The sequence below is a fragment of the Bufo bufo genome, chromosome 5 (assembly GCF_905171765.1).
Source record: "Bufo bufo chromosome 5, aBufBuf1.1, whole genome shotgun sequence".
In the NCBI taxonomy this organism is placed as follows: domain Eukaryota; kingdom Metazoa; phylum Chordata; class Amphibia; order Anura; family Bufonidae; genus Bufo; species Bufo bufo.
In genome coordinates, this window is record NC_053393.1 from 417,490,698 (window position 1) to 417,503,220 (window position 12,523).

The 12,523-nt window shown below is 44.6% G+C and overlaps 1 protein-coding gene across 1 annotated transcript in view; it reads right to left on the minus strand.

The window, feature by feature from the left end:
* Nucleotides 1-12,080, minus strand: part of AZI2 (5-azacytidine induced 2) — a 47,029-nt gene extending 34,949 nt beyond the window's left edge. Inside the window, exon 1 of the mRNA XM_040433265.1 lies at nucleotides 11,718-12,080. The gene's annotated coding sequence lies outside the window, so the exon portion shown is untranslated. The remainder of the gene's footprint in view (nucleotides 1-11,717) is intronic.
* Between the last annotated feature and the right edge of the window lie 443 nt (nucleotides 12,081-12,523).

A 12,523-nucleotide genomic window follows, 5' to 3' on the forward strand; every position in this document is an offset into this window, starting at 1 on the left:
TCCTGCTAGGGCTTGCTGGGCTGGGATTACTACAATTCTCATGAAACATTTAACTTGCCCATCATATGAAATACAATCCCTCCAGAGAGAGAGGAATGGGGAGAGCCAGAAACCTCTCCTGTACATCAGGGAGAGGGCAGATAACTATGTGTTCAGGTTATGTGACTGCATGCAAGGCTGGTTTACAGGCAACTCGGCTACAGACAGTACATCAGTGACTGATATTACTGCACATGGGCCATTTGCATATCATTTTTAAAAACTGAAGATCCCCTTTAATAAAGGATATTGGAAACTATTCTAGTGGAATAGGTTTATTGGATATTGAAGGGAATTGTATGTTTATTGCTGGTTCTTTGACAGCCCCATAGACAATGAACAGAGCAGCGTCGCTACCACTCCATTCAAGCTCCTCCTTTCTGTGGGGGTGAAGCGAGAAGAAATGGGACCCTCGTTCCTCTGATCATGGGGTTCCAGCAATCAGACATTTATCACCTATACCAGAGATCAGCAACCTTCGGAATCGGCACTCCAGCTGTTCTGAAGCTACAGTTCCCAGAATGCTTTTTTCACTTCTATGGGAGCCACAGGAACATCCATGCAGGGAGTTGTAGTTTCACAGCAGCTGGCTTTCCAAAGGTTGCTGACCCCTGACCTACACAGTAGATATGCGATAACTGTCGATCTTGGAAATACCCCTTTGATAAGGCAATTACTAACCATAAGAAGGGTCAGTGAAGCACATACCCACAGTCCCCTCCCCTATTCACTAACAGCAAGTTTCTAGACTCTTCATATAGAGGTCACATGGACGCTACTTTTCGAGTACTGATGTCTATTTATGGGAGCTTTAAATAAAAATAAATGAGAGGGATGATTTTGCTGACATATTCCAGAGAAAACTGCTCGCCAGGCTGTAATATTGATTGATATGGAGTCACCACAGGAGCTGGCAAGTTACATTCCTTTAAATAAAAGATAACCCCGGAAACAGATACTTAAAGGGCAACTCTTTATCTACAGGATTACCCTGCAAAGCTTCAGGTTACGAAACAAAAACGCTGTAAATTCAAGTAGTACAGTAATAAATAACACTACAGGACAAATTCATCCATAATATCCCAGGAACACATTCTGCCATATAAACAACAACCATTAAAACGTCTCAGCTTAGAACACACACAAGCCCTGGGCAGCTATGACCATTGGCTGCCATATGATGGTCCTGCCACAGACATCAACGTAGCCCGAAAGAGACAGATACGTCATACAGATCCAGATTTAAGATCATTTGTCTTATTAGATCCAAAATCCGAATAAAAGGGAATTAACCCATATGTGCCAATTTTCTGGAGTAAAAAAAAAGGCCCATATTGTTTACCAATGTTCTGCGAAAATGTATGACTGTCTTGTACCTTTTATGTCAATTTTTTTAAAATAAAGGCAGGAGGGGACACGGCCTCACATATTCCAATAGACTGCTATAATTTATGCCATAAATTTATACTGCAAAAATACCCTTGCTCATAGCAGCTGTAAAGCAAACACTGAACGCAATAGCAGAAAAAAACTGGCTGAACTTGCTGAAACCTGACAGTAATATGGACGGGGAGCCCCTAACTCTCCCGAAAGATGACGCTGAGAGAAAGAAAAGGCGGCAAAAAGTAACAAATCAAAAACGATAGATGATGCAGCAGACTGAAAATATTCACATAGAGCAGGGATCAGCACCCTTCGGCACTACAACTCCCAGCATGCATTCTTACTTGTCTGTTCTTTTAACTCCCATGGAATTGAAAGGAGGATTCTGGAAGTTGTAGTTTCAGAACAGCTGGAGTGCCGAAGGCTGCTGACTCCTGACATGGAGAAAATGATGATTACACTTACCGGTAATCGGATTTTCCAGACCCCACAGAGAGAGGATCCCCCCCCCAGGGACAGGAAACCTACAGAATAAAAAAGGTGGAGCCGCTCTACCCGTTCAATGGATTACAGATCAAGAAAGGGACTCCTAGCTTAGTTAATTAAAATCATATCACCAATCATACACACATTATATATATATATATATATACACACACACATACATACATACTTTTAGTGCCTATGAGAGGAAAGAAGTAGAAAACTCAGGGAGGGAATAAGGAAGGGTGCTGTCGTGGGGTCTGGAAAATCCAATTACCGGTAAGTGTAATCAACATTTTTCACTTCCCCCACGACAGCACCACACAGAGAGAATTACAGAGAAGAACATCCTTCCTTAGGGAGGGACCACCGCTTGTAAGACCTTTCTACCAAAAGACAGATCAGAGGAAGAGTTGAGGTCCAAACGATAGTGCCGGAAAAAGGTACAGGGAGATGACCATGTGGCAGCTCTACAGATTTGTTCAATAGTTGCACCAGATCTTTCTGCCCAAGAAGTGGCTACAGAACGAGTGGAATAAGCCTTCACCGAGACTGGAGGAGAAAGACCAGCCTCCAATATACCAAGTCTGATCCATCTAGACAAGGTACTTTTGGTTGCCTTCTTACCCTTATTTGGCCCAGAGAAGAGGACAAACAAGGCTTAAGACTTTTGCCACCCCTCCGTGGATCTGAGATAATGTAACATCGTCTCACATCCAATGTATGAAATTCTTCTTCTTTTGGGGTTTTAGAATTAGCACAAAAAGAGGGAAGCTCTGTAATCTATGATATTTTGAGGAAACTTTAGGTATGAAGGCCGGGTCAGGTTGTAAAATGACTATCCTCTAGAATAGTAGTGAAGGGAGGATTTTTAGAAATAGCATGGAACTCTCCTGGCCGTGGTAAGTGCTACTAGTAAAATCATTTTATAGGCAAGATGTTTTTTATTGGATGATTAAAGGGGCTCGAAAGGAGGCTGCGTCAGAGCCCCTAGGACTATATTCAGATCCCATGAGGGAACTTTCGGAGAGGAAACTGGGGCCATCCCATCTACTAGTCTAAAAAATCTAATTACCCAAGGATGAGAGGCAAAATTTTCGTAAAAAAGTACCGAAAAGGGCAGAAACCTGCACCTTTAATCTATTTTTAGCTAACCCCAAAGTCAGCCCTTTTTGAAGAAATTCCAAAATATAGGAAATAGGAACCGAATCAGGGAGATTATCCGGATTGATTTTACAAAATCCTATAAATTTCCTCCATGTCCTGGCATAGTTAGAGATAGTCACTGGTTTTCTACTCTTAAGAAGCGTAGCAACCAGTTCCTGCAAAAATCCCTTTTTTACTAATAGACCCCTTTCAAATTCCATGCTGTTAAATGCAGACCTTTTACTGCTGGATGGAAAACCGGACCCTGGGACAGCAGATCGGGAATCTTCAGAAGTATCCAAGGATCTGATTGTGACATTATCCTGAGAGGAGTGAACCAGGCTCTCTTCGGCCAGAATCGAGCAATCAGAATTACTCTCGCCCTGTCCTTTCTGATTTTCTTCAGAACTAATGAAAGTAAATGGGGGGGGGGGGGGAGGCATAGGCTAGTATGAAGTCCCATTTCAGGAGAAGAGCATCCACCCCATAAAGGGATTCCCTTGGATCCAAGGAACGGAAAAGATCCACTTTTTTGTTCTGACGTGAGGCGAACAGTTCTATCACTGGCATGCCCAATAACTTTGTGATCATGGAGAAGATCGAATTTTTCAAGGACCATTCTCCCTGTTTTAAAGGATACCTGCTCAGGAAGTCCGCTTGAATATTTTCTTTTCCTTTTATATGTAGGGCTGAAATGTGACAGACTTGCCCCTCTAGTTTTTTCAACAACTGATTCGCCTCCCACCCGAGGGTAACCGACTTTGTCCCCCCCCTGGTGATTTATATAGGCTACTGTAGTCTGATAGGACTCTGACATGGTCCGAACCTATTAGGGATTGGGAAGCTTCTACAGCTAATCTCACAGCCAAAAGCTCTTTCCTGTTTGAGGAAAAGTGCCTTTGAGTCAGTGACCACTGACCCTGAACACGAGCTCCCCACCCCCAGTGGCTTGCACCCATAGTTATGACTATCGGACCTAGATAGGTCCATGTAACGCCTTGTATCAGATTTTGTCTGTCCTCCCACCAGGCTAGACTCTTCATTGTCGTTCTTAAGATATGCAGCCTGGCATCTAGAATTCCTTTGTTCTTCTTGAAGGCCGTCAAAATTTCCATCTGTAATTGACGAGAATGTAGTTGAGACCATTCGACCGCCAGAATACAGGACACTAGGGACCCCGGGACCGAAATCGCCTTCCGAATCGTCAGAGTGGGAGATGCAAGGGATTTTATTTGAGTGGAAATTTTGCTTATGTTTTCCACCGGTAAATACAACCTCTGAGATCTGGAATCTAGAATTAGACATAGAAATCTGACACTTTTCAGGCTTTGGTTTGGATTTTTTGTCGTTGATCATCCAACCCAATTCCTGATATGTGTTTATTACCACCTGAACTGCTTCCCTCCAACTGCGATGGGATCATCACTAACATCACGTTCTTTAGTATTATGAATGAAACCATTTCCGCTACCACTTTGGTAAAGTCCCTTGGGGCCATAGACAGGCCAAAGGGTAATGCCTGAAATTGGAACTGCTGTAGCTGGCCTTCCATTAAGAACTGCCACTCTGAGAAACTTCTGGAACTCTGGGTGCATTGGAATGTGGAAATAGGCATCTTTCAGATCTATCACTGCCATGAAACAATGTGGAAATAAAAGTTGTATCGTAGTTTTCATTGTTTCTACCTTGAACTTTCTGACCACTAAAACTTGTTTAAAGGGAATCTGTCATCTGGATTTTGGGTATAGAGCCAAGGACATGGGCTGCTAGATGGCCACTAGCACATCTGCAATACCCAGTCCCCATAGCTCTCTGCGCTTTTATTGCGTCAAAAAAAGATTTTATATGTAAATGAGGCTACTAACGTTTCCGGAGCCAAGCCACTCCCACTGTGAAGGAGCCCAGCACCGCCCTGCATACTCCGAATCTCCTCCTTGCTCCCCGACGCCATGGGTAATAGTAAAGAGGAATTAGCGAGGTGTAGTCGAGAAGTTGAAGAAAGAGGGGAAAAGAAGGGGTTGGTGGGTGAACAAAAGAAAAAGAAAGACTTTAGATTTGCTTTTCTCACCAAATATACAGAACAAGCAGGTCTCATTAAGAATGCCATTAGGAAAAATTGGAGTGTACTTAAAAACGACCCGGCTATAGGTAAGGAGATACCCAGTCATCCCGATTATATTTTCAGAAAGGCACCAAATGTAAAAAAAAAAATCATCTGGTGCACAGTGCGATTTTAAGTAAAGACGAAGGAAAGATAGAGAACCTCTTCTCGTGGTGCGGTTTCTGTCCCCTATGTAGGAACAGGAGTAGGGAAAAAAAACAAAATGAGGACTACGGTGATTCACTCAGTCAAAAGAAATAAGGACTTTAAAATTAAAGGACAAATTACATGTCACAATGTGGGAGTGGTATACATGCTGGAGTGCCCGTGTGGCCTCCAGCATGTAGGACGCACAATGAGAAAATTGAAGGTTCGGATACAGGAACATATCAACAATATTAGGAAGGGGTTAGAGACCCATGGGGTGTCTATGCATTTCAAAAAGGTCCATCAAAAAAAATCTGAGAGGATTTGTGTTTGCTGGACTAGAGTTGGTAAAAAAATGACTGGCGAGGAGGAGATGTTATTAAGAAGATAGATCGGCGGGAGGTTAAATGGATCTACGAACTTGATACTATCCAACCGCAGGGACTTAACGTCGAACTGGACTTGAAATCGTGCCTGGCGGAATAGCAGTGATTCGAGTGTAAGGGAGATATACAGCCGCTCACTGCCCACCAATCAGGAGAGGGAGGTGTGTGCTGTGGGCAGGACAAAAAGGTATCACTCACCAATCATGATAGGGAGGTGTGTATTGTGGGCGTGAGCAGGAATGGCCACCTACCAATCAGGAAAGGAGGGTGTGTACAAGGGGAGTGATTATGAGTGGGAGTAAGAGATACAGGAGACAAATGAATGAGTATGAACGGAGAAATGGGTTGAAGCTGAAACATACGTACAAAGTATAAAAATAAGTATTGGATAGATCTATCTATTTAGGGCATTGAAGGGGATTGTCACTAAGGCTACTTTCACACTTGCGTTCGGGTTTCCGCTTGTGAGTTCCGTTTGAAGGCTCTCACAAGCGGCCCCGAACGCATCCGTACAGCCCCAATGTATTCTGAGTGGATGCGGATCCGCTCAGAATGCCTCAGTCTGGCTCCGCTTGGCTTCTGTTCCGCTCAGCAGGCGGAGCCAAGCGGATCCGTCCAGGCTTACAATGTGGTGCAATTTCAAACGGATCCGTCCCCCATTGACTTTCAATGCAAAGTCTGGACGGATCCGTCTGACTAACGGATCCGCTCCGAACGCAAGTGTGAAAGTAGCCTTAGCTGGATACAAGTGTTTTAGGAGTATTTTATAAGGTAATTTTATGGGGGAGGGAGGGTATATAATGTGTGTGGGTAAAAAGATGGTGACGCCCTGACGAAGCATGGAGCGAAACCCGGGTCGGGCAGGATTGTAAAGACAGATTGTGAGTATAATAAATCTTTTATATGCTGATTTTGCAAGCAGTGCTTTACTATTGGAGCGATTAAATGTTTTTTAGCGGTGGCGAAAGGAGGATTAAAAGAAGGAGAGCCTTGGAGTTTATACGATGTGCCTATATACCAAGCTGCGCTTGTGAGTTCAATCACGTAGGAAAGGTTACTGGTGATTTATAATATTTAACTATTTGCATATTTTCTGACATCCCACAGGAGCCCTGGATTGGTGACAGTGGGACCTGATAAATTGCTTATGTTTCCATGATTGGATGTTTCAAAATTGAAGAGGTTTAATCTCCTGGATAGGGAACGCGCGGTCCCTCAAAAAGGCATGTACTGAACTGTGACTTGTACCCACTTCACATTTGGGAATCGCTGCGACATACCATTGACATACGTATTGGAATTATTATTGTTTTTTTAATAGCAAGGGAAAGCCTGCTTTAGGGTTAAAACATGACATTACTCAGACCGTCATTAACCTCCAAGATACTCTCTGCTTCCACTCCCAGCGTCTTGACCAGGGAGAAGAGAAAAAGAGAGGGATATAGATATGCCTCCAAACCTGGAAGCCTAGAACAGCTGCTTTAAACACGATGAGCCGTTTCTCGGTCACGGTAAGCTGCCTGTCAAAGCCTCGGCATCCCGGCGGTAAAACACCTCAATTTGAATATCGTGGGCCGGACGTACGTCCCCACATACTTCCGGAAGTGCATAACCGCTCCGCCGGCTACCAGAAGTAGCCGCGCTATTCCGTAGCCGCTCGTCTATTCTTAAGCAGCGTGGCAATACCTGATCAAAGGATGCCCACGCACATGCCATCCAGCTACCGGGAGCAACTTCCTGATCCAGCGTGGTAACGTTTCACCCAGGAAGATGCCCACGCACTTGCTGCTCAGTTGCCGGGAGCAACCTCCTGACCCCGCGTGGCAATACTTCTTTCAGAAAGATGTCCACGCGACTGCCGCAAGATCCAGAGGAGCCCTCCGGATTCTAGGGTCCTGTCATCCTGCAACCACAGCGCGATGGACCCCGGCAGGATATCGCCAGTCCTCTAGGGACCCCCTAGGATAAACAGACCGGCAGTAAGTACCTGGAAAAACCTGTAGGTCTCCTACTCCAGGGAAAGGAGACCACTGAAGGGGTAGAGAGGCTCCACCTTTTTATTCTGTAGGTTTCCTGTCCCTGGGGGCGGATCCTCTCTCTGTGTGGCGCTGTCGTGGGGGAAGGGAAAACAGGTGATGTGCAGCCGTGACTATTCGTGGCTCTCAACCAAGGATTGGAGGTTTACGTAACGCTGGGATTACAAAACTTCCTGATTCATTGTTCATATCTGGGGCTGTCCAACAGTTTTATATGGAACTGAGAGTACCTCCTACACACATCATATACAAGACATTCCTTCCCTTTTCTAGGACGGTGTCTATCCTTACCTCCCCATTTCCAACGAAAAATGAGCACAGGTAGCTGCTTCAAATAGTGTATACATTGATCCCCTTACTATTTTATAGAAATCACAGAAATCCAATAAACAGGTTGTTAGTATCATTACTCATTTATTACAGTGGGGGGGATTTATCCAAACTAGACGAGTTCCCTGTAAGAAGCAATCACATTTTCCTAGGGGCATCTCAGAAAGGTCATCTGCTCCACCTTTTCCTATAAATGTGGGAAGCCACTTTATTGTATTAGAGAAGTGTAAATAATGTATGAATACTGTACAAATGCTGTCTATTAGAAGAGTGCAACAATCGTAAAATAAAAAGTACAACAGGGAATAATGCACCCAACGTATCCCGGCTTGTTAAGCTAATATACTCGACAGAGGTTGCAATAACGCCCGTTCAAGCGCCACAGATGCCTGTACAGGCAACTTTACACCCTAAAAATAAATGTAATGCTTATAGATACACATGGCAATCTCCCTGCCATTAATGACCACGCTGAGAGCATCAGAGGCAGCACAGAGATACTGCTGGTGCCTGAAAGAGCAAATCAATCTCCGCACAGTAAGGCGGCTGCTGATCTGGCGCTCCTCTCTCACTGCCCCTTCCTCCGGCACTGAACACTTACAGCAGCTACTTTCATTTTATCCCCCCCCCCCCCCCAATGCTGGACCTTTGATGTTCTGCCTCCCAGTCCTCCGGTAATCCTAGAGCCCACCTGCCGACAGATGCATCAGATAGAGAGCATGGCAGGAACGGAGCCCTGCTGGGTGCCCTCAAAGGAGAACGTGTCAGGGGTGTGCCCAGGTGGTGTAAGACTACAAGTTCCAGAATACCCTTAAGGCTTCTATCTGCTGCCGGCTGCTATGTGCGGAGGTGTATGTATGGAGCGCACTGCACAGAGATCACAGAAAGAGAGGACTGTAGTGTGAGAGGGGGCTTAGTAATGGCCCCCTGAGACTGGCGCCTACTGGAAGTGACGGTGACATTGCCTACCGCCAAAGTCAGTTGTGTACCCACCAGGTACATACAGTATTAGTGCCACTGTGCCTCTGCCACCATACAGGGGTAAATAACTAGGGTTTACAATGTCCACATAAGAGTGTGCCCATCTTCATATTGACTTATGGCTATAAAGTGTACCCCATAAACAGTGCCAGCCTAGGAAATGCTGCTGGGGTCCAAGAGGGCTTCCATTTTTAGGGAGACCCGAAAAAAACCAAAGATGGTTGGCAAATAGGCAACAGATTGTCCCAGATATATTGAGAGCCATATTGTCCCCGTTAGGCCTCATGCACACGTCCATATACATTTTGAGGTCAGAAAATACAGACATCCATGTGCTATCAGCATCTCCGTGCCGCAAAAGATAAAGCATGTCCTATTCTGGTGCGCCAAACGCCCACTGAAGTCAATCTGTCCGCAAAAAAAAAAGAAAAAAAGCTATTCGCACACGACTGCAAAACAGAACAGATACCACCCAGGGGCTTATTAACCCCAGCCAGTGCCACCCAGGGGCTTATTAACCCCAGCCAGTGCCACCCAGGGGCTTATTAACCCCAGCCAGTGCCACCCAGGGGCTTATTAACCCCAGCCAGTGCCACCCAGGGGCTTATTAACCCCAGCCAGTGCCACCACGCCACCCACTGCTGCCTCCAGGCCTCCACTCTGGTTCTGCAGAGTGCTACCCACTGCCACCTCGAGTAGACCTCCATGTTTAGTGTTTACTGTGAGTTTTGCTGCTCTGGCCCCTGAGTGACAGAAGGTAGGGTCTTATCTTCTGCCAGGTACATGTAATATTGTCCACATCTGCTACTTCTGCATAGAAGACACTACAGGGAAGACCAGTGATGTTCCCCACGTAAATACCAACCTCTTAGCGTTATGTGTGCCTACATATTATTTACAAGAACTACTGAGACTTTCATACTCCTCCTCAGCTAAAAATACTCTTCTTGCCATTTTGCAGAGTATTTTTATTCCTACGTAGGGACGACCTCTGAAGCTAATTATTTTTCAAAGTCAGGACTGGTAGGATATGTTCACGTTTGGCAGAATCAGGGTCCAACCAGAGACTCAAAGCACGTTGTCCGTCATCTACAAACCAAGGAGAACGCAATGTTAAGTCCGGCTCCCAGTGTGTGTGTGTGTGTGTGTGTGTGTGTGTGTGTGTGTGGGGCGTCGGACGACCGTTGGCCTCCTGGGATGTATGTGCACCAGTGTATAAGGGATTTCATATCATGTATCACTCTTATGTCAGCACTATAGGTCAGTGTTGTGGTGGTATAACATGTGCACTGTACAGTCAGTATTACAGCACTATATAGTAGTACAATGTCAGCACTATAGGTCAGTATTATAACACTATATAGTAGTACAATGTCGGCACTATAGGTCAGTATTATAACACTATATAGTAGTACAATGTCGGCACTATAGGTCAGTATTATAACACTATATAGTAGTACAATGTCAGCACTATATAGTAGTATAATATCAGCACTATAGGTCAGTGTTGTGGTGGTATAACATGTGCACTGTACAGTCAGTATTATAGCACTATATAGTAGTACAATGTCCGCACTATAGGTCAGTATTATAGCACTATATAGTAGTATAATGTCAGCACTATAGGTCAGTATTATAGCACTATATAGTAGTATAATGTCAGCACTATAGGTCAGTATTATAGCACTATATAGTAGTATAATGCCTGCACTATAGGTCAGTATTATAGCACTATATAGTAGTATAATGTCAGCACTATAGGTCAGTATTATAGCACTATATAGTAGTATAATGTCAGCACTATAGGTCAGTATTATAGCACTATATAATAGTATAATGTCAGCACTATAGGTCAGTATTATAGCACTATATAGTAGTACAATGTCAGCACTATAGGTCAGTGTTGTGGTGGTATAACATGTGCACTGTACAGTCAGTATTATAGCACTATATAGTAGTATAATGTCAGCACTATAGGTCAGTATTATAGCACTATATAGTAGTACAATGTCGGCACTATAGGTCAGTATTATAGCACTATATAGTAGTATAATGTCAGCACTATAGGTCAGTATTATAGCACTATATAGTAGTACAATCAATGTCAGCACTATAGGTCAGTATTATAGCACTATATAGTAGTATAATGTCAGCACTATAGGTCAGTATTATAGCACTATATAATAGTACAATGTCAGCACTATAGGTCAGTATTATAGCACTATATAGTAGTATAATGTCAGCACTATAGGTCAGTATTACAGCACTATATAGTAGTATAATGTCAGCACTATAGGTCAGTATTATAGCACTATATAGTAGTATAATGTCAGCACTATAGGTCAGTATTATAGCACTATATAGTAGTACAATGTCAGCACTATATAGTAGTATAAGGCCTGCACTATAGGTCAGTATTATAGCACTATATAGTAGTACAATGTCAGCACTATAGGTCAGTAGTCTGGTGGTATAACATGGGCACTGCATGGCTGTAAAGGAATGTTCCCACCTACCTTGATCCGCCAGGTATGATACCAGTACACACCAGGCGATCACCTTTGGCTCTACAGTAGCCATGGTGAAGTCTCATGCGGTTAGACAGCTCCACAGAGGCCATGTTCACACAGTGCGGCAGATCGGGGTGGAGCAGACACTGCTATCGTCATGCAGGGCGCTACTTACCGGCCAGTGACCCACAGGCTTCTATGGCTCCAGACCCGCTTCAGCAGGACTCATGCGGGGGGACGTTCAGTAGCTGGAGCGGTTGGGTCCGTGCCCAGCACTGCTCTCTCTGTGGCCTCGGTGGACTGGAGGGAGGAGCTGCGGCTCTTCCGGACACAAAGGTTACTTTTGGTTTTGTTTCCAGCAGCAGAACCGGCTGGGACTGTCCCGGGTAGGAGCGGACACCGGAGAAGACAGCCGCTGGGCAGCGGGGAGCACGGGCCCACCCATGGCGGCTGCGGGGCTTCACTGAGCGGCCGGGTCAGAGTCCTCCTGTCAACACCGGGGAGAAGAGGCTCTGTCCTGTCACTGACACGCTGCGCTCCAAGCCTCGCTTCCAGTACGGTCACGAGGTCCCGAGCGCGCTGATTGGCTGTTATTCTGCCACATCACTGTGTGGTGAGCCTGGCGCCCACCTGAGTCACACACCAGGAAAGTGGTGGTGGTTTGTGGTCACACTTCAGACCTCCCTAATGTCCCTGCTTTTGATCTGAGATATAGATTTGCATTGTTACATTTACAATATTGATCCCTCTCTGTATATTAGAGCCGGCTTTGTATTTTACTTCATTATTTGATGCAATTTGGATTTCAGATATTTCTATATTCCGATAATTTGTTCTCTAAGAAAGTATATTTAAAGGATAACTGTCACATTTAGACCCTAATTTCAATTTTCATATATGTAGTTACTAATATCAGGATATTCCAGAATCAGTTACTATTAGACTGACTTACCCCATATTTAAAGGGTTTCTGTCACCCCA